Below are 27,423 nucleotides of genomic sequence, written 5' to 3' on the forward strand. Positions count from 1 at the left end.
GAGTTGTTCACGGAGTTATACAGAGAAGAGAAGAAGGAGGAAGGTGACAGAGGTGGCCAGGAGGATAAAAATGGGGAATGAAAAGGAGGGAGACAGATCCAGCCAGTAATCAGTTCCCTAAGTGTTCTCCACCGTCTGGAACACACAGAAATTCACAGAGTTGGGTAGATTAGAGAGGGGTTAGGGAGGAGACACAGGTGACCTGGTGGAGAAAAAGGAGTCCAAAGGGAGAGAGAGCAGTCAAGCCAGTAATCTTGCTCCCTAGTGAGAAATGGGTACTAAAGATTGGGTCCTTAAAGGTAAAAAATTGGTAACAAATACATAAAAGCAAAAATTAAAAATCTAGAGTAGAGTTTGGAATTTCAAAAATACGATGTTAAAGAAAAGAAGAAGGAAAAGAAATAGAGAAAAAATGAAGAAACAAAAACAAACAAGATCGCATAAATTATAAAGAAAATACAGGTACAAAATTGATAACAAATACCAAAAAGGTAAAATTAAAAATTTAGAGTAGAGTTTGGAATTTCAAAAATACAATGTTAAAGAAAAGAAGGAAAAAAAAAAAAAAAAAACAAGGTCAAAAAAACTATAAAAAAAATATATATGAAGTTTGCTTTAAAAAAATAGGGTCTTTTTTTTTTTTGCAAAATAATCGGTTATAAAAGCGGAAATTAAAGGAATAATCGAGGACTTAAATTTTTTTTAAAAAATTAAAAAAATAAAAATAAAGAAAGAAAGAATGATCGTAAAAATAGTAAAAATATATCTAGGACTTTTCTCTGGTTTTGTTGTGAGTAGTGTGGGTTCAGTTCATTTTTGGCTAGTTCCTTGGTCTGACTTATATTTCTCAAGATCTATAGGCCCCTTCCTATGTAGTTGGTACTAACCACAGGGTTTTAATCTATTGCCTGTAGCTTCCAAGGTGGTTCCCTCTGTTATAGCTTCTTCTGTTTGCTGGTCTCTTCAGTGTCTGGTTTCCGCCCTGACACAAAGGGGACGGTGGAGGACACTTTTTCTTGTTTTTTTTTAGGCTCACTTGTTCAGTCGCGCTGTGGGGAGGTAAGGAGGGATGCTGCAAACAAATAACACTGGCCTGTGCTCGCAGTGCCTCAGCCACACTGGGTCTGCCCCCGTTCATGGCACGTGTAGCCTCCCTGCCCAGGATGCTCCGGCTCTAGGTTGCTCCACCGGGAACCATCCGTGGCCGGCCCTGGGCTGCCTGCACTTCCCAGGTCCAAGCCGCTCAGGTTCAGGCACTTGGGTAGTCCTCAGAGGTGCAGACTCGGTTGGGCCTGCGTTTTGTGCCCTTCCCAGATCCGAGCAGCTCAGGTGATGAAGTGTTTGGCTCGCGTGATTGCTGCGACTTATCGCCTCCCCGCCACTCGGTTATCTGGGTGTGCAACCGGCGCACCTTCTCAGGCAGATGTTGACCGTCCAGACCCCCAAGAAGTTTTAGCTAGCAAAGAAGCCTGCTTACAGTTTTATAGATAATGTCTCTCTGGGGCTGCGATTGTCCCCTTCCGGCTCTGGCTGCCTGTCACCAGAGGGGGATGGTCTGCCACTGGCTATCTCTGTTCAGTCCTTTGTTCCGTGCGTGGGCCTGGTGGTATCTTAGGTTAGGGCTGGATTTTCGCGTGGTAGATATCCCACAGTCTGGTTTGCTAGCCCAAATTATTTCCCTCAGATAGTGCTCGGGGTATTCAGGCCAGATCTTTACTCTAAGCAATGCAGCCCGCGCCGTGCCTCCCCGCCCAGCCCCTGCTTGCTAGTGGCGTGTGCAGGCGTCTGCGCTGCTTCTCCGCTGAGGGAGTTACCTTAGGGCTTGCAATATGCGGATTTTAATTGTTTATTTATTTTTCCTCCCTGTTATGTTGCCCTCTGTGCTTCCAAGGCTCAGAACAGATTTGGCAGTGAGAAGGTTTCCTGGTGTTTGGAAACTTCTCTCTTTTTAAGACTCCCTTCCCAGGATGGAACTCCGTCCCTCCCTCTTTTGTCTCTTTTTTTGTCTTTTATATTTTTTCCTACCTCCTTTCGAAGACTCGGGTTGCTTTTCTGGGTGCCTGATGTCCTCTGCCAGCATTCAGAAGTTGTTTTGTGGAATTTACTCAGCGTTTAAATGTACTTTTGATAAATTTGTGGGGGAGAAAGTGTTCTTCCCGTCCTACTCCTCCACCATCTTAGCTCCTCCCCCTTTTATATGTTTATATAATGGATATTATATGTTTATGTAAGGGGCTTCCCTGGTGGCTCAGACAGTAAACAATGTGTCTGCAATGCAGGAGACCCGGGTTTGATCCCTGGGTTGGGAAGATCCCCTGGAGAAGGAAATGGCAGCCTACTCCAGTATTCTTGTATAGAAAATCCCGTGGACAGTGCAGCCTGGTAGGCTACCATCCATGGGGTCGCAAAGAGTCGGACACGACTGAGCAACTTCACTTATGTAATGGATATAAGTGCATATTTTCTAGAGTATCTCAGTACATTATTAATCTTTATGTTACTAAAAGTGCCACCCTGCTTGTAGAACAACACTATCTTTATCCACCCACTGGTTCTCCCCTCATTTTCACAGCACCTGGAAGCTATAAAATACTTCAATACCATACCATGCAATGAACTCCATGTCATAATAGGTTGGAAGAAGAGACAACCGTATTTTGAAGAAGATCGTCTGGGTAGTATGTGTCTGCCTAAAATTGTTTTAGTGTCTTCAAAGCACCAGGAAAACTAAATATAGATCCTTTCTCTCACTTGCTTAGTCTATACTTTCTCTTTAAAAGATGTTTTATAGTTATTCAAGCTCTCCATTTTTAATGAAACACAAATCCCATTGGAAGATTTTCCCCTCTTAGGTTACCCAGCTTGTAATAACAAGGTAGTTGTTGGGGTTTTTCTCCCCGGGACTTGGAAATGACGAACCTGAAAGAATGACACTCGGACAGTCTCTTGCAAGGACTGACAAGTTTATTTCTGCAGTCAAGTTTTTTTATAGAAGCAGGAACAAAGAGCTTAAAGTATACGGCCAGCAGAGCGCATGCCGAGTTAACACATAATCAGTAAAAACATTTCAAGGACAGCGTGCTCTAAATGACTCATGGGCTTATCCCACAACCCACTCTCACAAGTAACATCCTTATTTATTATTAACTCTTAGTGCCAAGCATAACCAAAGGCAGGAGATGTTTTTCTGTCCGCAGTGCAAAGCCGAGTACTTCTGGCCCTTTGCCATTTTCCCAAGGACTTTCTCCTTTTACGGCTATTTTGCACTATGCTTCCCAACATATCCTCCTTTTGTTTTTAAATTAAGCACGGTGGCTGCTAGTTGAACTCCATTGTGGGAGGCATGGAGTCTTGAGTTGAGACTTCTGTATCCTATAATCAATGACAAAAAGAGCAGGGTGATTAATACATATATAAAAATATTGCTTCTTGAAAGCCAAGCTCTAGGGTCTAGAGACGATAGGGTTTTGGTTAAAGTATCATAGAATTGAGTGCTATACAATTCCCTAGGTACCCTAACTTGAAAATTAGCAACTTGTTGTTTCAACAAATTGATGTCTAAATTTGAGTTACTTGTGAGATCCTGCAAATGTACCTTAAGCTTATTCCAAGGATATTCAGTGCTATTATAGGGCATGTTAGTCAGACAAAAAGAATGTAAAATTCCAGTGACAGCGTATACATGTTTGGAAAGTCAGTTGCTGCATTTGATCTCCTAAGTAGATAACCACGGTTTGTTACTCATTAATTTGTGTTGTAATTGCTGATCTATTTGAGCTTGTAGAGTCCACAGATCATGAGTCTTTGTGCCAAGCAGTGATAAAATCATAATTTTGTATAGAATTATGTAAAGCCATACCAGACAAAGTTCCTACAGTCACAATGGAGATAAGGCTTAAGATGCCTGCAATAATCCACCCAAGGATGTGCTTAGATCGCCTAAACCCAGTTTTCAACAGTACAGAAAGAAATACAGAATCAGTCCAAGGCTCAGTTAAGTTTACAGGAAGCCATAACTCAGATCTTTGTTTAACTAGCGCAATGCTAGCATTGTGATATGAAATGGGGTGATTAAGGCCGGTATACAATGCACATGCAGTACAATTGACAATCTTGGCCGGTAAGTCAATATCAAAATGCCCTACAATAAACAAGTACAGAAGGTGAACACACGATTGAATATAGCCAGTACTATTGTATAGGAAGGTATAATTAAAAGGACGAAACACATCCATAGTCCCATAAACATTAGCAAAGTGCTCTAAAGCTGCTGGAATTTTCCAAGTGTGCCATTGATTTGGCCCCACAATGGGGACGACAATCCTGGGCCATGGGGGTGATAAGCCCCCATTATACCAATTCAGCAATATGTCCTTATTGGTCCAGAAACTTGTCTTAGATTTATGAAAGCTTCCAATGCTTGATCTATTAAACCAGGAGCAATTATGATGTTCCTCCTGCTCTTCAGAACAGTTTACATTGCCAGAAACAGTTTATCTGGAGTTATAGGAGTTCCAGTACTCTTCAGTGTCTGCTCAGCCTGACGAGTGATGTTTTCATTTGAGCCCATGTTGGGTAAGGATTCAGACAATGGCGTTTCCTCATTGGCTCCTCCAGGGTCATTGACCAGACCCTTCGTGTCAACTACGTCACTTCCTGAGGGAGTCCGGTCTTGAGGTCCTTCTCGGTAGCAGACATGGTGAAGGGGAACCCAGATTTCCTCTTCATCTGCAATGACAAGACCATAACCCTTGCCTAGGAGTCTTAATATTCCTGGCAGCCACTGATTAAATTGCTTATACCATATTGGTGTATTGATTTCTAATTTGCTGTTTTTGTCTTCTGCAAAATGTCTATCTGCACGAGTATCAGAATTATTTTTTGTTAAGTTTAAAAAATTCAGGGAATAAAGAGTTAAAGATAATAGTAATTGAGGGTTAATGGGATAAGAAGTGTATCTCCTCTTCCATATTCCCCCTTTCTGTTTTAATAAATGAGTTTTTAGGGGGCAGTGGGCTGTTTCAATAATGGCTTGACTTTGAGGATTATAGGGTATTCCTGTAATGTGTGTGATGTTCCATTCTGATAAAAATGAACGAAACAAATGTGAGGTGAATGCAGGTCCATTGTCTGTTTTCAAGACAGAAGGAATCCCCGTAATGGGGAAGGTGAGTAAGAGTGCGGAAATGGAGTGTTTATTGGATTCTGAAGAGACAGGTACTATCCAGATAAAGTTGGAAAATGTATCTATTGAGATAGAAAGTAAAGAAAATTTTCTTTAAGGAGCAGTGAGTGAAGTCAGATTGCTAAAGGGAATTAGGGTGTTGCCCCTGGAGATTAACTCCTGAAATCGTAGTTCATAAGTGCAGAGGGGCACAGACATCATAGGTTTTAATACTATGCCGTGTTTCAGTGAAAGGAATATGGTATTTAGAGTGCAATCTGTTAGCATTGGTATGAAGATTAGTACGTTCGTCATTGGCAGATGTAAAAATGGGAGCTATGAGGCTGTCAACAGCATCATTTCTTGCGATCAGAAGGCCAGGTAAACTTGAATGAGCATGTATATGTGCAACAAAGAAAGGTTCCGTAAGTGAATGAATTAAAGCCTGAGTCTGTGAAAAGAGAGTATATAATTCTTCATCTAGGTTGTATAAAAAGGCGGTAACAAAATCAGGAAAAAGGGAAGCAAGGTATTTGGAATCAGTATATACGTTGAAGGATAGTGGTTAAAGTGACAAAAGAGGATATAAAGCATACAATTTGATTCTTTGTATTGAAGAATAGGTAGTGGGTAATTTCTCTTTGATATTAGGGCTGACAATCCCTGTTATGCCTTTCTTGTTGCCATCAATGAAATAGGTGGGTGCATTGGAAATAGGCTGGGATGCAATGATATTAGTTATAATGAATTTAGTACATTGTAGAAAGTCCTATAATTTTCCTTTCGGTAAATGAAATGAGATAACATTCTGAAAATCACCTAATGCCATTTGCATGGTCAGGTTATACTGTAAGGCAATTTGTAATTCCTTTTTTGTCAAGGCAACATGTATTGCATATGGATCAAATCCAGTCAAAGTTTGTATATGGCTTCTTCCTGACACAATTAAGTGCCCTATTTTCTCAATATATGTTACAATTTTTTTAGACTGTTTAGTGTATAAATATACCCATTCTATTGGGCTATGTTGAGCTATAATTGCAGTGGGTGGATGTTCAGTGGGGAATATATCTAAAGAAACTGGTTGATCATAATCTAGCCGAGTTGAAAAAGATTGTTGAATGCATTTCTCCATTAAGGCCAGTTCTTCTTTGGCCTCTTTTGTTATCTGCCTAGGGCTATTAGGGTTGGGGGATCCCTTTAAAATTTTAAATAGATTTTGTAAGGCATAGGTGGTGATGCTGACAGATGGCTGCAGCCAATTAATATCTCCTAGCAATTTTTGAAAATCATTCAGCGTGCATAGAGACTGCACAGAAATTTGAGTTTTTTGAGGTTTGATTTTAGATTCTTCCATAACATGTCCTAAATAATTAAAGGCTGATTTCCATTGAATTTTACTTGGTGCTACAAGCAGGCTATGATTTTGAAAAGTAGTAGTAACTTCATTATATAACTGTTGCAAACAGAATTCAGATTCCATAGAAAGAAGTATATCATCCATGTAATGAATTATAAATGTAGTAAGCTATTTATCTCTAATGGATTGTAATAAAACAGATATGAGATATTGGCAAATGGTAGGGGAGTTCATCCTTCCCTGAGGTAGTACCTTCCATTGAAATCTTTTAACAGAGCCATGTGATTTATAGAAGGAACTGAAAAGGCAAAACGTTTTCTATCTTTAGGGTGCAAAGGTATAGTAAAAAAAAAAAAAAAAGCAGTCTTGTAAGTCAATAATAACTACAGACCATCCTTTTGGTACCATAGAAGGGGAGGGCAATCTGGGTTGTAAGGGCCTCATAGGTGACATGGTATTATTAACATTTCTTAAATCTATCAACATTTGCCATTTTCCTGATTTCTTTTTTATTACAAAAACAGGGGAATTCCACGGGTGAAAATGAAGGTTCTATATGAGCTTTCTGTAATTATTCATTAACTAATTGTGTAAGAGTTGCCAATTTTTCTTTAGTTAGGGGCCACTGAGGTGTCCATACTGGGGTATCAGATTCCCAATCGAGGGACAGCGGTGTTAACTCGATGGCCCGCATTAAAAGGTTCATTTAAAGAAATTGTGACTTTTGTTTGTTCAAGAAAATCCTGTCCCCATAAATTGATAGGGATATAGTAATATATGGTTTAAGATAAGCTACAATTTGATTAGGGCCATACATTTGTAAATAGGATGCACTGACAAAAGTTTGTGTGGCATTAGCTTCACCCATCCCTAATAGTCTAGAAGGAGCCATAACCTTACTCCAATCGAGGGGCCATTCTGCAGCTCTAATGATTGAAATGTTAGCTCCAGTATTTAACATGCCTGTGAAATTCTTTCCCCGTATGTGTAAAGTAAGCATGGGTTTCTGATGTTCCTTTAATAAGGTGGATAGTGCAGCAGTAAGGTTGGTCTGCCAAAGCCTCCCTACTGAACTTTATTAGATGCCTTCATTGGTTTAACATATGGCAAAAGTAATAATTGTGCAAAATGTTTTTTAAGTATGCATTTCCCATTTTCACAACATTTACCATAACATGTATTTCCCCTTCATAATCTTCGTCCATAACATCGGTTAATACCATTAAACCTCTCATTGTGCAGTTATTACGTCCCAAAATTAGTCCCATTGTCCCAGGTGAAATTGGCCATAATATCCAGTGGGAATTTTGTGGGGGTTGTATAATTCTATTAGTTCCATATCAATGCAAACACTCTTAGATGTAGTTGCTTGTAGCGTCATATCATTAGGTTCTCCTTTTGTAGTGGGGCTAGAGGATGGCCCCTTTATTAGTTCCCCTGTTGTTTTTGCTGTGCATCGGGGTTCAAAGTGTTTCCATCCTTATCAAATTTAGAATGACATTCATTCAGCCAGTGAAACCCCCTTTTACATCTTGGACATACTCCTGGGGGGGTCTCTTCCTATTAGAAGTAGTATTATTTTTTTGGCCTGTGTTGGCAGGTGACATTGTTTTTTCATATGGCCGGGCTTCTCACAGTTAAAACATTTGGTATTAGCAGGCTTTTGTACATTAAAGGTTCCCAATGTTGCCAGTTTTGCTCTATGGGACATAGATCCGATGTTCCTATATGCTTTCAAATATTCCATAAGAGAGCTAGTCTCTAGAATAGGTCTAAGCATGGATTGACATTCCTCATTAGCATTTTCAAAAGCAAGTTGTTTTAAAATAATATTTTGTAAAGTCACATCCTTAATAGATTTTTCAATTGCATCCTTTAATTTTCCTATAAATTGAGAATATTCCTCCTCATGTCCTTGAATAATCTTAACAAATGAACCATCAGAGTTAGTGCTATCAACCTTTGCTTATGCCCTGCAGGCAGTTTCTGTAATGAGATGTAACATCTCAAGGGTAATATTAGCTAGTTGTGCAATCATATTGGCTATGGCTCTTGTTTCCAGTGAGTATATCATAGGTTAAACTGGCAGGGTTACCATGAGATTGCTTGTCAATCATCAGTTGTCGGGCCTCATCATTAACCCACATTTGCCATTGCAGTAATTGTTGAGGATTTAAAACCATCTTTGCTACTTGAAAAAAAAAATTATATGGTATCCAACGGTTAGCCCATCCTCTGAGAAATTCTATACAGTAAGGAGAAGTAGGTCCATACACAGTGCATGCTTTCTTAAAGCTAGACAACATGCCAAAATCTAGATTAGCCCAAGTATTTTGGCCTTGGGCAGGTTGATTAAATTGCATTGGGAAAGCGAAAGTGCAAGCAGGCATCTCCCGAGGAGGAGTGAAATGATTAGTATGAGCAAAGTTAGCAATTGCTGTTAAAGGTGGAGCAGAAGGAAAAACCTTAGATTTGGGCTGTCCGTTGAATGAAATGACCTCCGTTCTAAGTGGCTTCAGTTTTGACATATCCTGTATACATATGTCTCTAAGTTGTTTTTCTAAGGATTGTGTCTGATTGAGCATAACATTCTTATATTTCAAAGCACCTTGCATATCTTGCTCCTTAAGCTCATATTCATGTAAAGATTGAATAGTTTTTACTTCCAAATCAACGTTATGTCCTTCAATTTGTTCTATGATAGCCTGTATGAGTGACCAGGTAACCCTTGCTGACATGCTCGCAAAACATTATTTTTAACCCTTTTCTATATGTCTAGATTGAGTGTCCCCTCTTCTGGGAACCATGAATTGTTCCAGTAAAATATGATAGCAGTTGTTCAATTGATCTCTTGAAACATTAATACTGTTTTGTTTCAAAAAATGATGCATTATAGAAATGAAAGGAATTTTACTGCTATGTTGTCCCATCCTGCTTACCTCTTTCTGCAGGGGCTCATCGCTTTGTTTAGCCTTCCTCTCAAGTCCCTGTTCGGGTGCCATTTCTTGGGGTTTTTCTCCCCGGGACTTGGAAATGACAAACCTGAAAGAATGACACTCGGACAGTCTCTTGCAAGGACTGGCAAGTTTATTTCTGCAGTCAAGCTTTCTTATAGAAGCAGGAACAAAGAGCTTAGAGTATACAGCCAGCAGAGCGCATGCAGAGTTAACACATAATCAGTAAAAACATTTCATGAACAGCGCACTCTAAATGACTCATGGGCTTATCCCACAACCCGCTCTCACAAGTGACATCCCTATTTATTATTAACTCTTGGCGCTGAGCATAACCAAAGGCAGGAGATGTTTTTCTGTCCGCAGGGCAAAGCCGAGTACTTCTGGCCCTTTGCCATTTTCCCAAGGACTTTCTCCTTTTATGGCTATTTTGCACTACGCTTCCCAACAGTAGTTACCCACACTCAGTTAAATTGTTCAGATCAGATCAGTCGCTTAGTCGTGTCCAACTCTTTGTGACCCTATGAATCACAGCACGCCAGGCCTCCCTGTCCATCACCAACTCCCGGAGTTCACTGAGACTCAAGTCCAACAAGTCAGTGATGCCATCCAGCCATCTCATCCTCTGTTGTCCCTTTCTCCTCCTGCCCCCAATCCCTGGTTGGGGGAATATTGAAAGGATGTTAATCTACATGTGTTTGAGGAGCAGCCCTGTTAAGAAGCTAAAGCTGGGTTCTGGCTGAACAAATAGTTGTTGCAAGAAGTAGTTGCATCCCAGAAGACAGGGATTCCTGAGGGAAACATTTGGATTGGAGTATAATTAGAGCTTCCTTGGTGGCTCAGACAGTAAAGAATTTTCCTGTAATACAGGAGACCCAGGTTTGACCCCTGAGTCAGGAAGATCCCCTGGAGAAGGGAATGGCAACCCACTAAAGTATTCTTGCCTGGAGAATCCCATGGACAGATGAGTCTGGCAAATAGAGACCACAGGATAGCAAAGAGTTGGACACAACTGAGTGACTAACCACCATAATTAGGTGACCAAGAACAATTCCACATATGCAATATGTGTAACAGAGAAGTAGAATGATAGTAAAATTCTTCTGAAACATAAATGTATCAATTTCTTGATTTTCCTGGGAAAACATTAGCAATTAGTTTTGGTTTGAACTTTGCCTCACCAATAGCTCCAAAGGAGCACAACTGGTGTTTCAGTGTTGAGATCCTCACAACCAAGAATAACAATGACATATAAAAGGCATCAAAAGTTGCAATGAAAAATCACATTTCAAAAAAAGAATCACATTTCCAAAATTAAATATGAAATAATTATATGGAATTAAGCTAAATGATTTCCCAGATTTGTAGAAAATAAAAGTAGAAAAAAAAAAAAAAAACAAATGAAAAGAACAAAGAAAAACACCCAAACTGATAAGAAAACCTGTCCCTGTTAGTTCTCAAATGATATTTTCGATGAATTAGGGAATTTGTTATGCTCAGAATATTAATTTCAGTCCATTTGACATTATTTTATGTTATTGTGTTGTGGCTTTATCCTCATTGCCTTAATAACTAATGGTTCTGAGTAAACTCTCGTGCATTAACTTGTTGCTTATGTATCTTCTTTTTGACAATTTCTGTTAATTTTTATTTGGGGGGGGGTCATTTTTTGTTTAAGTCTTTTCTTTTCCCAATGAGGAAAGCTATTAGTGTATTGTGGATACGAATTCTTTGTCATATATATGGATAAATGGTTTTGAAATACTTCCTATTTTTTGGAAATACTTCTCTCCGATTATACTTGTTTTTTGTTGTGAGTGAGTGAAATTTGCTCAGTTATGTCTGAATCTTTGTGACCCATAACTGTAGCCCCCCAGGCTCATCTGTCCATGGGATTTCCCAGGCCAATATACTGGAGTGGGTTGCCATTCCCTTCTACAGGGGATTTTCCAGACCCAGAGATTGAACCCAGCTCTCCCGCATTGCAGGAGAATTCTTTACCATCTGTGTCACCAGGGAAGGCCAATCGTTTACTACATAAACACTATTCCAAAATTCAGTTCAGTTCAGTTACTCAAATGTGTCTGACTCTTTGGGACTCCATGGACTGTAGCTTCCCTGTCCATCACCAACTCCCGAATCTTGCTCAAACTCATGTCCATCTATTTGGTGATGTCATCCAACCATCTCATCCTCTATAGTCCCCTTCTCCTTCTGCCTTTAATCTTTCCCAGCATCTGAGTCTTTTTCAATGAGTCAGTTCTTCGCATCAGGTGGCCAAACTATTAGAGCTTCACTTCAGCATCAGTTCTTCCAATGAACATTCAGGACCGATTTCCTGTAGGATTGACTGGTTGGATCTCCTTGCTGTCCAAGGAACTCTCAAGAATCTTCTCCAATGCCACAGTTCAAAAGCATCAATTCTTTCATGCTCAGCTTTCTTTTTGTCCAACTCTCATATCCATACATGACTACTGGAAAAACCATAGCTTTTACTAGATGGACATTTGTTAACAAAGTAATGTCTCTGCTTTTTAATATGGTGTCTAGGTTGGTCATAGCTTTTCTTCCAAGGAGCAAGTGTCTTTTAATTTCATGACTGCAGTCACTCTCCACAGTGATTTTGGAGCACAAAAAAATAAAGTCTGTCACCATCTCCATTGTTTCCACATCTATTTGCAATGAAGTGTTGAGACAGGATGCCATGATCTTAGTTTTTTGAATGTTGAATTTTAAGCCAACTTTTTTACTCTCCTCTTTCACTTTCATCAAGAGGCTCTTTAGTGCTTCTTTGCTTTCTGCCATAAGGGTGGTGTTATCTGCATATCTGAGGTTATTAATAAAGAGCTTATGGATAGTATCATATTTCAGGAATGGCATAAAGATTCATACAGAAGTTTTTCAACTGCCTATCTCAGACATTTTTATAATTATCAGATAGATAGCAACATCTCTTTAAAGAGTGCCATTTAATCGAGACTTTTCTGAATGTAAAAAGAAAATAGAACAAATAAGTTATGTCTTTTCTTATAAATATGCTGTGAATGTCCAGAAGTGGTTCACAGATATATATGATTTTCTCCATAATTTCTTCAAAACTTTAGACAACAACCCCAAAGAATGGAAAGAGAAAATTGCTCTTCCTTAACTGAATTCATATTTAGGGGAATTACTGATAAGTCTGGGATTAAAGTGACCCTATTTATGATGTTTTTTGTTGTTTATCTTATTAACATTCTGGCAAATCTTGGAATGATTATTTTAATTAGGATGGCTCTCTAGTTGCATATACCCTTGTATTTTCTCCTCTGTCACCTCTCTTTCTCTGACCTCTGCTGTTCCACAGCCATTGGCCCCAAGATGCTGGTGGACCTATTTGCCAGTTCAGTTCAGTTCAGCCACTCAGTCATGTCCAACTCTTTGTGACCCCAAGGACTGCAGCATGCCAGGCCTCCCTGTCCATCACCAACTCCCAGTGTTTACCCAAACATATGTTCATCGAGTCAGTGGTGCCATCCAACATCTCATCCTCTGTCATCTTTTCTCCTCTTGCCTTTAATCTTTCCCAGCATCAGAGTCTTTTTCAATGAGTCAGTTCTTCATGTAATGTGGCCAAAGTATTGGAGTTTCAGCTTCAGCATCAGTCCTTCCAATGAACACTCAGGACTGATCTCCTTTAGGATGGACTGGTTGCATCTCCATGCAGTCCAAGGGGCTCACAAGAGTCTTCTCCAACACCACAGTTAAAAGCATCAATGCTTTCGTGCTCAGCTTTCTTTATAGTCCAAATCTCACATCCATACATGACTATCAGAAAAACCATAGCCTTGACTAGATGGATCTTTTTTGGCAAAGTAATGTCTGTGCTCTTTAATATGCTGTCTAGGTTGATCAGAGCTTTTCTTCCAAGGAGAAAGCATCTTTTAATTTCTTGGCTGAAGGCACCATCTGCAGAGATTCTGGAGCCCCCCAAAATAAAGTCAGCCACCATTACCACTGTTTCCCCATATATTTGCCATGAAGTGATGGGGCCAGATGCCATAATGTTAGTTATCTGAATGTTGAATTTTAAGCCAACTTTTTCACTCTCATCTTTCACTTTCCTCAAGAGGCTCTTTAGTTCTTCTTCACTTTCTGCCATAAGGGTGGTATTATCCGCATATCTGAGGTTATTGATAATTCTTCCTATTTGCCAAGAAAAAGTCAATCTCTTTCTATGGCTGTGCTCTGCAATTCTTGGTCTTCTGTATCTTTGCCGATTCTGAGTGTCTCCTGCTTGCACTGATGGCCTATGACCAGTACAAGACCGTCAGCAGCCCCTTGCTCTATGTGGTCTGCATGTCCAGCGGGGTGTGCTCCCTGCTTATGCCTGGGGTTTTCCTGGTGGGGATAGCAGTTTCTCAGATACACACAGCATTAGCACTCCATTTATGTTTCTGTGGGTCAAATGTGATTAACCACTTTTTCTGTGATTTACCTCTGCTTTTTTTTTTTTTTTTTTTTTTCCCCTGTCCTGCTCAGATACACAGGTCAATGAATTAGTGATATTCCCTGCTTTGGGTTTTATTGAACTGAGTACTATTTCAGGAGTCCTTGCTCTTATTTTTATATCCTCCTTTCAGTCTTGAAGATCCACTCTGCTGAGGGGAGAGTCAAAGGTTTTACCGCCTGCACCTTTGAGTTAACTGCAATGTCAATTTTCCAGGGAACTATGCTCTTTATGTGGGAGAAGGCAATGGCACCCCACTTCAGTACTCTTGCCTGGAAAATCCCATGGACGGAGGAGCCTGGTAGGCTGCAGTCCATGGGGTCACTGGGAGTCGGAGGCTACTGGGTGACTTCACTTTCATTTTTCACTTTCATGCATTGGAGGAGGAGATGGCGGCCCACTCCAGTGTTCTTGCCTGGAGAGAACAGGGATGGCGGGGCCTGGTGGGCTGCCGCATATGGGGTCGCACGGAGTCAGACGCGACTGAAGTGACTTAGCAGCAGCAGCACTGCATAGATATGGGAAAAGGCAATGGCACCCTACTCCAGTATTCTTGCCTGGAAAATCCCATGGACAGAGGAGCCTGGTAGGCTGCAGTCCATGGGGTCACTGGGAGTCGGACGTGACTGGGTGACTTAACTTTCACTTTTCACTGTCATGCATTAGTGGAGGAAATGGCAACCCACTCCAGTGTTCTTGCCTGGAGAATCTCAGGGACGGCGGGGCCTGGTGGGCTGCCGTCTATGGGGTCGCACAGAGTCAGACACGACTGAAGTGACTTAGCAGCAGCAGCATGCTCCTTATGTATTTCAGGCCAAGTTCATCCTACTCTCTAGATGAAAACAAAGTGAACTCTTTATTTTACACTCTTGTGATTCTCCTGCTAAATCCTCTGATATTTAGCCTATGGAACAAGGATGTAAAAGAGGCCTTAGTAAAATTGGAAGCCTAACTATATTTTTAAATATTTGTATTATGCATATGTGCACACAACCACACACTTATAATAATTGTGTAATTAAAATTTTATGGCATGACACATGAGAAACAATTTTCTTGAATTCCTAAGTGAATAATTATTTGCATTAAACTCCACTGTTAAGACTGGAAGAGGAAATGGCAACCCGCTCTAATATTCTTGCCTGGAGAATCTCTATAGAGAGAAGAGCCTGGTGGGCTACAATCCATGGAGTCACAAAGAGTCAGATACCACTGAGTGACTAAGCACATCTTCACTGTTGGTTTCCTCAGATATCATGCTTAGTATGTGGGCAGGGTTTATATATGGCACTTACTGTTTTTGAAAAATCTTTTGACTTTTCTACTTATGCTAATTTTTGCTTCATTTGTCATTCAAACATTATTTCAGTCTCACTAAAACATTATGCAATGTCTTAAAGGTTTTGTCATAAAGTAAATCAAAGATTTACTGAGCGATCTTTCATAACTCAGGTTTTTTATATTTTATAGTACATCTTACAGATTCTATACTAATTAATTTAAGCTGATACTAGTAGTAGACATTAATGAACCAAGCAGTTTAGTAATAAATGATCCACAAAATTATCATGGGATAAAAAATTTAAGGGCATTTTTGAGACATTATGGCATGTTAGGAAAACTTTTCATTGTGGAAAAAGCTAAAAACTTATAAAATTCTTATTTTATATAAAATGTTTCTATTCCTACCATATTTTATCAATTCACCAAACTCTTTTGGAACTGTTGCTCATAAAACACAGCCTAATAAAAAATATTGTCTGAAAATTAAAGTCTAAGACAAACAGGGCATCAGTGGATTGGCAGATATTGATAGTAAATAAACATGTAATCTAGTTAATTTGTCTCCATTCAAATGTCAGATGTATATTACAGCATCTAAAGACTGATTTGACCTACATATTGGTCCATTTTATTGGAATTAACAAATATGATATGAATAAAAGAAAAAAAAATAACCCCCTTAAATGGAAGTCAAAAATAGTATTGCAGCAGACAACATTTGATTAAAATAGGCTTCCATGTCTAGAATCGGATAACTTAAAGAAGAACTGAGTATTTTTTTAGGAAATTCACAATTCAAATCCAAGTTGTGGCAATGGCATGGAGATACTCTTCTATTCCACAAAAATTCTTGAAATTCCACAAAAATAGGGAACAGCATATCAAAAGACTCTAATGTATTCTAGGCTGTCTACTTTAGTCCTCATCACTAACTTTCCTTCTTCTTTCCATAGCACATCCCTCTTACACATCATCAGTGACTGATGGAAAATATCTGTAATGTCAGTTGTTACTTCTCATCTTTCATTTCTAATTTTATTGACTTGGGTCTTCTCTTTTCTTCTCTTGATGAATCTGACCGAAGGTTTATCAACTTTATATTCTCAAAGAACCAATTTTTAGTTTCACTGATCTTTGCTATTATTTTCCTTATATTTTTCATTTATTTATGCTCTGATCTTTATGTTTTGGTTCCTTCTATTAACTTCAGGTTTTGTTTATTTTTTCTCTAGTTGCTTTAGATGTAATGTGAGGTTGTTTATTTGTGATTTTTCTTGTTTCCTGAGGTAAAACTGTATTGAAATAAACCTCCTTCTTAAAACTGCTTTTGCCGAGCAACTTAGGTTTTGGATTGTCATGTTTTGATTGTCATTTGTCTCTAGGTTTTTTTTTTTTTTTTTTTTTTCCTCTTTGTTTTCTTCAGTGATCTGTTGGTTGTTTAGTCACATATTGTTCAGCCTGCATATGTTTGTGTTTTTTACAGCTTTATCTTGTAATGGATTTATCATATTGTCTTTGGAAACAGATGCTTGTTACTATTTCAATTTTTAAAAATTTACCAATTCTTGGTTTGTGACCCATGATATGATCTATTGTGGAAAATGTTCCATGTTTACTTGAGATGAAAGTGTATTCTGCTTCTTTCAGATGGAATGTCCTACAAATGTCAAATCTATCTGGTCTATTGTGTCATTTAAGAATTGGTTTACTTACTAATTTTCTGCCTGCGTGATTTGTCCATTGGTATAATTTGAGTGCTAAAGTTCCCCACTATTTTTATGTTACTGCCAATTTCCCCTTTTATAGATATTAGCACTTGCCTTGTATATTGAAGTGTTCCTCTGTTGGATGCATATATATTTACAATTGTTATGTCTTCTTCATGGATTGATCCCTTGGTCATTGTGTAGTGTCTTTCCTTGTCTCTTTTAACATTTGTTATTTTAAAAGTCTATCTTGACTGATAAGAGTATTGCTTTTCCAGCTTTCTTTTGATTTTCATTTGCATGGAATATCTCCTTACATCCCCTCATGTTCCATCTGTATGTGTCTCTAGGTCTGAAGTGGGTTTCTTTGTATATATCATCTTGATGAGACTTAATTTGTTCAAATTCTTTGTTCAAATTTTATTAGGTTGTTTGTTGTCTTACTGTCTGTGAAGATTCTTCATATACTTTGGCTACAAGTCATTTGTCATATCTACATCTATCTATCTATGTATATGGTTTTCAAACATTTTTCCTCAATCTTTGAATATACATGATTTATGTATATATTCAAAAATTTTCTTCTTTGACTTATTTTTACACACTGTCCCACATATCTCTTGCTACATAAACTGCATTTCATAACTAGATAACTTAAGAGAATGACCACTGACCATGAGTGCTCAGTCATGTCTGACTTTTTGCCACCCCGTGGATGGTAACCTGCCAGGCTCCTCTGCCCAAGAAATTTTCCAGGCAAGAATACTGGAGTGAGTTGCCATTTCCTACTCCAGGGGATCTTCCCAACCCAGGGATCGAACTCACATCTCCTGCTAGACAGTCAGATTCTTTTCTACTGAGCCACCTGGGAAACCCTTGAATATACATTAATTTATGTATATTCAAAAGCTTGTTTCTCTGATTTGTTTTTGTACACTGTTCTAGTTATCTCTTCCTACATAAATTGCATTTCAAAACTAAATAACTTAAGAGGATGATGACTGACTCCTTATTTTGTTCTTTCACATGTTTACTGAGATTGCATGAAATATTCAGTGGAAAGATGGTCTAGGTTGCGAGTTCTTTAATAATTGACACTAGATGAAAATGTCTATAAAGATTAACCCAAATTCTCCCCTTTCAGTTCATGTAATCTCAGAATGTGCCACATTGTAAAATCAGATGGCTAGTTGGAATTTCATGGTAATTCATAGCTTTCACACACTGTCTTCTTCAAGACAAGATCCAGAAATGACTTACGATATTTCTGCTAATTTTATTTGTCAAAACAGATGAAGTATGGCAAAAATTCAAAGAATGATGAATATGCAATGCATGCAGTATAGATAAACCTTGAAAATATTTAATTGATGACAAGAAGGCTGATGAAAAGAATAACAACAAAACAAACAAACAAACAAAAAAGCATGTTACATAATTCTGTTTAAAAGGAGGCCAGGAATTGGAAAGTGCAAAGAATCAGAAAGTAAATTAGTAGTTGCCAGGGCTTAGGGAGGAAGGAATGGAAAGTGACAACTAATAAATATGGATATCTTTTCATAGTGATGAAAATGCTGTGGAAATAAATACTGATGATAATCTAAGAACCTTGAAAACATAGTGAAAAACAAAGAACTGTATACATTAGAAGGGTGAATTTTATGATGTACCATTACATTTTAGTAAAAAAGAAAACATGGACCAAGTGTGGTAAGATCCTTAAATGAGATGTGAAGGAGACTCTAAAACACTATGAACAAATCTAAGGAAATGGAAATAATGAAGGGAGGATCTTTTTGAGTTCCAGTATGTTTACTCTAAAGAAGGACAAAACCATTTCAGGATAACTGTGAATCACATCATACAAAAAAAAAAAAAAAATGCAGTTTTCTTTTTACTATAGATCAATTTGATGACAGTAGGAAGGCATGAAAATTCAGCCTGTGCTAAGTAGCTTCTGAATTCTCAGTGGGAAATACTGAAGCAGAAATATAATTAATTAAATGTTTGCATAACATCAAAGCCGAGGGGCAGGAACACAGAGATTTCAGTCCCAATGTACCTGGTAAAATAAGAGGTCATCTGCTTATTGTTCAACTAGCCAAGACCTGTTCATCTCAGGTAGGTTTCCAGTTCCTAACTTAAAGAATATAGAAGAAAATACTTACCATTTTGAGGAAACAAATTGTAAATGAACGATTTTGTGCCGGCTTACTCATTAAAATCAGAAATTAATGGTTAGAAATATTTCAATCTCAGAATCACAAGAATCTGAACTTGTTAATATACACAATGCAACTGTTTATTTGTTTTATTTTGCTCTTTATTCACAGGGAATATTTACTCTTTTTATCTTTGGAAAAATGTATACATGAATTTAAAGCATGTTTTGTTTTATTAAAATAGAAGAGGTACCACAATAAAAATAAAAACATGTACAAATTCATCTCCATGTGAACCACATGCCATGTTTACTTAGTTCTGAGGGAAAAAAGTTCATTGCTTACATTCTATTCTTACAAACATTAACACGTATACACATACACATATATTACAAACAGAAAAGTCTATGCAGTTTAGAAACATCATTGTCCCTCATCTTATTTCCAATTTAGTAACTAATAGGCCATTTAAAATCTAAAACAATGCTAAACATACAATAAATTCTGTTGTTTTCACTTCCTTTTAGCTCTTTTTTCCTACTCATTAAGAGATTCACCTTTCGACAACTACCACTACACAAAGAGGTAATGAGCACTGTGGGAAATTGAGAATAAATTTCTAGAATACCAGGTCAATAATACTTAATTCATGTCTCAGCAAATACTGAACATAACATAAACTAAAACAAGTAATATAATTATTTTTATTAATAGTCATTTATATACTCACTGTTCTGGAACTGAGTCAAATTCTCTGAAACCAATAATGCTTTTTTGAGAAACATAAAAATTGTTATTGTTTTTTTGTATCTAAGTGACTATTTTCAGCCCTCATAAATGCTCAGTCCTATGTCTTACAGTCTGGCCTCTCTAACAGTGGTGTCTTCTAGGTTTTTCTCAAGATGTAAGGAGTTAAATTTCTCTAAATCTATTCCCTGGGATGAAGAAACTAACACTCAGAGAAGAGCTTGTAGAAAGTAACAAATCTTATGAATGACATCTAGATTTGCATCCAATTTCTCAAAGGTCTTTCTCAGATACTTTATTATTGCAGAATAGATAGCTATGCCTCTTTAAAGACTGGGTGCATGACTGAATAATTTTCTAAGTATAAAAAGACAGTTTTGGAAAAATATATTCTGTCTTATGACATTTTGTAGATGCTAAAAAGTGTTACACATGCAAGTGTACATTTCTTGATCATTTTCTCAAAAGTTTACATCAGAAAGAAGGATGGATAGAGGGAATTGCTCCCTCATGACTGAATTCATTTTCTTGGGAATTACTGATAATGCTGTGAACAAAGTGATCCTATTTACCATATTTCTCCTTGTTTATCTCATTATTCTTCTGGCAAACCTTGGAATGATAACCCTGATCAGAATGGATCCCCAGCTGCACACACCCATGTACTTTTTCCTCAGTCACCTCTCCTTCAGTGACCTCAGCATTTCCACAGCAGTTGGCCCCAAGATGCTGGTGGACCTATTTGCTAAGAACAAATCAATTCCCTTCTATGGCTGTGCTCTGCAATTACTGGTGCTCTATACCTTTATAGATTGTGAGTGTCTCCTGCTGGCATTGATGGCCTATGACTGGTACAAAGCCATCAGCAGCCCCTTGATCTATGCGGTCAGCATGTCCAACGGGGTGTGCTCCCTGCTCGTGGCTGGGGTTTACTTGGTGGGAATGGCAGATGCTCTGATACACACGACATTAGCATTCCGCTTATGCTTCTGTGGGTCAAATGAGATTAACCACTTTTTTTGTGATGTTGCTCCTTTCCTATTGCTATCTTGCTCAGATACACAGGTCAATGAGTTACTAATATTTACTGCTTTTGGCTTCATTGAACTGAGTACAATTTCAGGAGTCCTTGTCTCTTATTGTTATATCATCCTATCGGTCTTGAAGACCACTCTGCCAAAGGGGGGTTCAAAGCTTTCTCTACCTGCATCTCTCACCTAACTTCTGTGGCCATTTTCCAGGGACTAATGCTCTTCATGTATTTCAGGCCGAGTTCTTCCTACTCTCTAGATGAAGACAAAATTACCTCTTTGTTTTATACCCTTGTGATTCCCATGTTAAACCCTCTGATTTATAGCCTAAGGAATAAGGATGTGAAACAGACCCTGAAAAAATTGAAGAATAAATGGTTTTAAAAATTTATATTTTGTATATGTGCACATATACACATCCATACATATATGGTGATTGATGGTTTATTAAAATTAAATGGTAGGTTACATGAGAAATATAATTTCTATTGAAGTGTATTGCTATTTCCCCCACCTGTCATGCTTCTTTTTATTTCCAGAATTTGTATATGGCATTAGTTTCTGGGAAAATGTTTTCTGACTTTTTCAATATGTTAGTTTTTGTTCAGTTTTTTTCAAGCACTATTACACTAAGATTTATAGTGCGTTTTATTCATTGATCTTTGTGCTTTGCAGTTCTTTATGTACTACAACATATCTTGTAGTTTAAATACTACTAAATATAAGCTAGTATTAATAATGTATTAACTGAACAGTCAAGTAATTCATAATAAGCCTGAAATTCATCATGAGATAACACATAGTGGTCTATTATTCAAGATTAAAAATATCTAAAACCAGTCTAAAGGAAGGACATCTTTGGATACTCAGTCAAATCAGAAAAGGATTCAATTTGGGAGATGAAAAAATATCAGGCAGAGGATCTGGCAGTTACTCAGATCCTGAAGTGTATGAGTCCATGCCTGTTAGAAGGCATATTGGGTACAACAGGGAAGAACCACAAGGGGCATGTGCTAAATGAAATAATTCATACAGAAGAAGACAAGTACTGTACGGTCTCATATGCATGTAGAATCTAATTGGTCAAACACATAGAAATAGAGAATAGATTGGCTGTTGCTACAGGCTGAAAGGTGGGAGCAATGGGTGATGTTGGTCAAAGTTCACAGTCTTTCTGTTACTCGATGATAAATTCTGGGGGTCCAGTATGCACTGTGACTCTAGTTAACAGTTGTGTATTATAAGATTGAAATTTGCTGAGAGAGTAGACCTTAACTGTTTGGTTTTCATGGTATGCACACTCAAAGTGATAGCTATGTAAATTGATGAATGTGTTAACTAACTTTATAGTAGTAATTATTTCACAATGTAAACATACATTAAATCTTCATGCCCTGTACCATATGCATGTTATTTGTCTATTTTATCTGAATACAGCTAAAAAAAAAAAAAAAAAAAAACAGTAAAAAAGGTAAGGGACAGTGGACACAATCATGGTAAAGTACATAATCGTGCTTCATTACCAACTCTCGATTCTTCTGTAACTCTCTGCACACCAATCTCCTTCCTTTTTTTTCTTATGCTTAGCTCTGGTTAAATACCCTCTTTGTCTTTTGTGGTTCATGAAAAAAAAAAAAAAACACCACAGTTTTAAAAGATTATATCATCCTGTTTATCAGAGTTCTTTGCTAAGGTATGAGCATTGCATTATGTAAATAAACCACTACATGTTGCCTGGAAGATGAAATAAACAAATATGTAATAAACTAAAAATAGAAGACAACACTTTTTCACTGCTAATTGTATGTCGATTATATGTCAATACAAAATTGGGCATCCTGGTGGCTCAAGATGGTAAAGTGTCTGCCTTCAATGCGGGAGACACGGGTTTGATCCCTGGGTTGGGAAGATCCCCTGGAGAAGGAAATGACAATCCACTCCAGTATTCTTAACTGGAAAATTCCATGGACTGAGGAGCCTGGTAGGCTCCAGTCCATGGGGTCACAAAGAGTCAGACACAACTGAATGACTTCACTTTCACTTTCCTTGACACAAAATTAAATGAGGGTTTGATAACTAGCTTAAAATGTATATCAGAACACAGTTAACATATTGAACACATATACACAGGTTTGTTTGGAAGGTGCATAAAATGGTTTTGGACATTAAGATAATATACTTATAAAGACATGCTTTTTAACTTCACTAGAAAGAATAAACTCTAAGTTCTTGCTATTTGACTATTGCATCTGCCTTTGATCTGATGTCCTGAAGGCTAAAGCACTAAATTAGTTTGTTGAGAAAGCTAAGATGTGACAATGTATTTTAAATACCATAATGTACTGAAAGAGACTGATATTTATCCATTACAATTATAAAATTAAAGCTTCTGATGGTCTTCAATTTTCTACCTGCCATTGTAAAATCTTCTTATGTGACAATATTTTAGAATGGAAAATAAAGCCTACATAATTCCTCTGTTCCCTGGTGACTCAGACAGTAAAGCGTCTGTCTACAATGTGGGAGACCCAGGTTCGATCCCTGGGTCAGGAAGATCCCCTGGAGAAGGAAAAGGCAATCCACTCCAGTACTACTGCCTGGAAAATCCCATGGACAGAGGGGCCTGGTAGGCTACAGTCCATGGGGACGCAAAGAGTCAGACATGACAGTGACTTCACTTTCACTATGACATGTTAAGAAAAACTCTAAATTCTTGAATAATATAAAAGACTTAAATATGCATACTCCTGGCGTACATTCACTCAAACTTCTTTTGACTTGTTGCAACAGCAAGGCAGCAATATGACAGCAAACATGATCAGAAATATAGCTAATCAAAATGGATGTCAATGGATTACCATTAATTCAGAGATTAATAAACATGGATCTAATTAATCCATCTTCATATATATAATCAGTTTTATATAAGTATTTAAAAATTGATTCAATATGAATACTAGCCCATTTTATTGTATCTTGTGAGTAATATGTAAAGAGAAGAAAAATTTAAGCCCATTAAATGGATTTTCAAAAATAGAACTGATTCAATTGATTGTAGGCTTCCTCTCCTTGAGTTGAAGAAATTAATGAGAAATTATGGAAATTTTTAAAGATAATTTCTATGTCAGATAGGAATTTGGGGAAAATGATTCTTCTTTCCTAATATTAATCTGAAAAAAAAAATGGAACAATACAACATAAAATTTATTCTAGCCTGTCAATTTCAGTATTCTTCATTCTTTACCATTTTAATGTCTTCACATCATATTCTCCTTATATGTGCACCAATGACTCATGGAAAATATCATCGTACAAATGCACAATGACATTATCAATGACAAATGTAATGTTTTAATATTACAGTCAAATTCCTATATCTTGACCTCTTTCTTCATCCTTGCCACTGAAATACTTTAGCATAAACATGGCAATCACTGACTCAATGGCATGAGTTTGAGCAAGCTCCAGGAGTTGGTGATGGGCAGGGAAGCCTGGCATGCTGTAGTCCATGGGGTTGCAGAGTCGGACATGACTGAGTGACTGAAATGAACTGAACTGAAACATGGCAAGGCAATGTTAGATTTGGTAAATGTCTGTCTAATGCAGAGGACAGACACACTCATACTTGTTATAGGCTGTACAAGTACACTTGTTACAAATAGAACAGCAGTAATGTTCAATACACCAAAAAGTAGGAGGATCTGGGCTAAAGCTAGAGGCAGAAATCTTTAACTTCCCTGGATGGCTTTCTCTTTAGTTAGAACCATGCTATGAACCAGGCAGGAACACCACTCTAAATACCTCACTCTTGCTTTCTATTCTTCACATCACCCTGTGTAGAAGAGCGATTTAAGCTAGATTACCTCTAAGGTTCTTTTCAGGTGATATGATCTGCCTCTATAAAATATGACTTTACTGTTGTGTAAATCCATCCATACCATTGAAAACAATATGAAAAAAAAAAGTCACTTCACATTCAATCAAAGAATTGATCTGAACATATAGAACATATAGACCGATTATCTTAGCTGGTAAAAAATCCACTTGCAGTGCAGAAGACCCTAGTTAGATTCCTGGGTTGGGAGGATACCATGGAGAAGGGATAGGCTACCCACTACAGTATTCTAGGGCTTCCCTTGTGGTTCAGCTGGTAAAGAATCCACCTGAAATGCAGGCAACCTGGATTCATTCCCTCGATTGGGAAGATCCCCTGAAAAAGGGAAAGGCTACCCACTTCAGTATTCTGGCCTTGAGAATTCCATGCAATGTATAGTCCATGGGGTTGCAAAGAATTGGACATGACTGAGTGACTTTCACTTACTCACTCAACCTGAAATGTAAGTTACATGAATCCATTTTTGCCATTTTGGAAAGAAGCAGACCCTTACCCTTGTCCAAGTAGGCATGGGTCCTAGTTTAAATGGAAATGCAATAGCTAAGCTGAGGCCAGTCAGGCACCAGTCCCGTCTCCCACACTCCAGCAGCCTGCTCCTTCCCAGGCAGGAACGCTAGAAGCTAGGCATGTGTTGGTGAGGCTCGCCCAGGGCAGAGCATTCTCTGGGCCGGGGTTCTGTGCTATCACACCTGGGAGCAGATCTGGAGCTCCGCCATTGTGGAAGCTCACTCAGTCCTTCCCAATAAAGGCTTGCAAGCACCCACCGGCAGGCTGCCTCTTCTCCTGAAAGTAGGCTCGCTTCCCCGCGTGCTGTGAACTGGGCTTCCCCGCCTGGGCGCAAAGTGCTTCCTGGAGGTCTTTGCTCAAGGGCTGGTTCCCCTGAGCTGGGGCAGTGCTAGGGATTCCAAACACACAGGGGAAGGCCCCAAACCACATCAACACGTCCGGCCGAGAGGCTGCTCTGTCCTCGGTGCCTTACTGGCCTCAGTTCTTCTATGGCCTTTGCATTGGAACTATGACCCAGGCCTACTTAGAGAAAGATATGGGTGCAGATTTTTACAAACTGCCAAAGGCTCCAGCAATGAGAACTATCTCAAGGGAGGGAGAGTATTGTATGGACTCTCAGGCTGTGGCTTGAACAAGAGCTTCAAAGCTGCACAGAGAGAATCAGGTTCTCTGTGCCAATATGTTTGGTATGCAGCTTCACACACAGAGGTGTCTCCAGAGGAGCCAAGAATGTTCCTCACAGACTGAGGTTCACTAGAGCTCTCCTACAGAGCAAAGACTTCTCCATGTGGTTTTGCCTTTCCCTGTCAGTATGGTTCCCCGAGCTCAGCCCCAGCTCTGGGGAAACAGCCTCTGAGAAAAGATCTCCAGGAACCGCATTTTCACCCAGCCTGGGAAGTGCACGTCAGAAGAGGTGAAGAAAGTGAGCCTCCTGCGGGCAAGAAGAGGCACCCAATTGGACTATGTTTGGAAGCCTCTATTTGGAAGTAATGGGTTAGCTTCTCCAAAAGGAGACCTCTAAATCTGCTCAGAAGATGGAAATTCCAGAGTCTGGATCGATTCTCACCTGCTCTTTGCCAGCATTGCAAAGATATTCCTAGATTCTAGAATTATTGTACATGAAGGATTAAGCTTCGCACACCAGTCAATATGACTGGTGTGTTACTGGCTTCAGCTGAGATATTGCCTTTCCATTCATACTAGGACAAAGACCTTCTTGGGGAAGGGCAAGGGTCTGCTTCTTTCCAAACTGCCAAGGGCTACAGCAATGAGACCTCTGTCAGAGGTAAGGGAAGAGTAAGGGATGGTTTCTCAAGCAGGTGCTTGGTCGCGCATTTCAACACCCCACGGAGAGAATCAGGCTCTCTGTGCCCCTATGTTGAGTATGTAGCTTCTAACACAGAGGTGTCTCCATAGGAGCCAAGAATTTTCCTGACAGACTGAGGTTAACTAGAGCTTTCCTACAGACCATAGACCTATCCATGTGGTTTTGCCTTCACCTGTGAGTGTGGGTTCCCAAGCTCCACCCCAACTCCCAGAAACAGCCCCTGAGAAAAGATCTCCAGGAACCGCATTTTCCCCAGGCAGGGAGGTGCAGTTCACAGTAGGCAAGGCAAGCGAGCTTCCTGCAGGGAAGAAGAGGCCTTACTGTCCATGAAGGAGCAGGCTGCCAGAGTTTGTGAGACCTGACTGGTGCCTTAATGGCCTCAGTTCTACTATGGCCTTTGCATTGGAACTAGGACCCAGGCCTACTTGGAGAAGGGTTTGGGTGCGGATTTCTACAAACTGCCAAGCGTTACAGCAATGAGAATTCTCTCAGCGGTAAGGGAGAGCATTGTATGGATTCTCAAGCCATTTTCTGAACAACAGCTTCAAAGCTGCACAGAGAGAATCAGGCTCTCTGTGCCCCTATGTTGGGTACACAGATTCGCACACAAAGGTGTCTCCATAGGAACCAAGAACTTTGCTGACAGGGTGAGGTTCACTAGAGCTCTCCTAGAGAGCAAAGACTTGTGCATGTGGGTTTGCCTTCCCCTGTGCTTGTGGGTCTCCGGGCTTGGCCTCAGCTCCTTGGAAACAGCCCCTGAGAAAAGATCTCCAAGAACTGCTTTTCCCCCAGGCTGG

The 27,423-nt window shown here is 38.9% G+C and overlaps 3 pseudogenes; 2 read left to right on the top strand and 1 right to left on the bottom strand.

Moving 5' to 3' along the window:
- Positions 1 to 2,986: 2,986 nt before the first annotated feature.
- On the bottom strand, positions 2,987 to 9,262 carry LOC113885195 (annotated as a pseudogene).
- A 1,966-nt stretch (positions 9,263 to 11,228) lies between these two features.
- On the top strand, positions 11,229 to 14,919 carry LOC113885196 (annotated as a pseudogene).
- A 5,430-nt stretch (positions 14,920 to 20,349) lies between these two features.
- On the top strand, positions 20,350 to 21,281 carry LOC113885158 (annotated as a pseudogene).
- The last annotated feature ends 6,142 nt before the right edge of the window (positions 21,282 to 27,423 follow it).

This window comes from Bos indicus x Bos taurus, chromosome 28 (assembly GCF_003369695.1).
Source record: "Bos indicus x Bos taurus breed Angus x Brahman F1 hybrid chromosome 28, Bos_hybrid_MaternalHap_v2.0, whole genome shotgun sequence".
In the NCBI taxonomy this organism is placed as follows: Eukaryota; Metazoa; Chordata; class Mammalia; order Artiodactyla; family Bovidae; genus Bos; species Bos indicus x Bos taurus.